Consider the following 1338-nt stretch of genomic DNA (forward strand, 5'->3'; position numbering starts at 1 on the left):
TTGGTTAATAATAAAAAATTTAAAGTAATTTAACATTAAGTAAGTAAACGAAAGTTTCTTATTTTTTTTTTGTAATATTTTGTTAATGAAATTGGTTAAAAATGAACAATTGCAACAGGATTTAACAGTGATTTTCAGCTAAACACCAATAAAATAAAAATTCTTGAAAAGTTGATAGTTTTCTATGGAAATTATGTTATTTGTATGCAGCGAACGCACGACCTTGAGATATTCTCGTAATCCTGTTATCAGCGAATACGTCATGTGCATTTATCTGACGATAGGTCAGTTTTCTTTAAAGAATCAGACGAAAGCAACAAAAAAAAAAAACCGAATCGAATTCGAAATACCTTTTCCAAGCAATCCACCCAAAGGTAACGGCAACCGCCCTTCGTCAACAATTCCCTATTTTTCACCGGCTTCGCGAGTCTCCGCATGTTCTGTATATAGAAATGAATCATCTCTTTCTTCGACAACTTGTACTCCGCCATCTGCTTACTACAAAAACAATTGCGATTAGATCTCGATCTTCGTGTGTGTGTGCATGCTTGGATCCCTTACATCACTTGACGCGTGCAAACGACATCCGCACCTCGAACACCGCCACCTACGACGAACAGGATCACGACCATCATTATTGTTAACATTGCGCATCGCATCGTTGAAGATTCGTCCGACGACTGACCGCATTCGCTGCTCGGAATCACGAAACCGGAAGCAGAAGTTCATATCAAAATCGACGAAAAGAAGAAAAAAAAATATATACTGTACTTCCGGTACATAATTATCAATTTAAACACGAATTGCGTAACGTTATCCACAGATTAACTTAAAAAAGGACCTTCATAACGTAATCAGCTGTCTCAGCTGAAACGCGTTTAGTTTCAGCAAAACCAAACTTTCCTCAGCATCCAAATCATTCATCAACTTTCTGCAAATGAATCGAATTTCAATCATCGATTCAACGATAACAGCATTTTGTATTGAACTCATTAACTTCTTCAAGGATTTCAATATCAGTTTTTTTTTTATTTTATATAAGTTATAATCAATACAACAACAAATTATAGAAAAGAGAGAAAAGTTTACGTTTCGTCCTTGAACAATAAACTCTAATCTGGATTCACAATCAAGTTTACTATTTTTTTTTCCAATTTTCCAATAAATTTGTTTGTACTTTTTTTGAAAATGTTATTGCACAAATGTTAACAATATTGTTTAATAAACAACGCTCGAAAAAGCAGTGTTTTCACATTTCATAGATTTTCTCGAAAACTGTAATAGATAGAATGAATCCAAATAATGTATATGAAAGCTGAATGTTTGGGAAATCTAGCA

Source organism: Nicrophorus vespilloides, unplaced genomic scaffold (genome assembly GCF_001412225.1).
Source record: "Nicrophorus vespilloides isolate i.1.1-1 unplaced genomic scaffold, Nicve_v1.0, whole genome shotgun sequence".
Taxonomy (NCBI): domain Eukaryota; kingdom Metazoa; phylum Arthropoda; class Insecta; order Coleoptera; family Silphidae; genus Nicrophorus; species Nicrophorus vespilloides.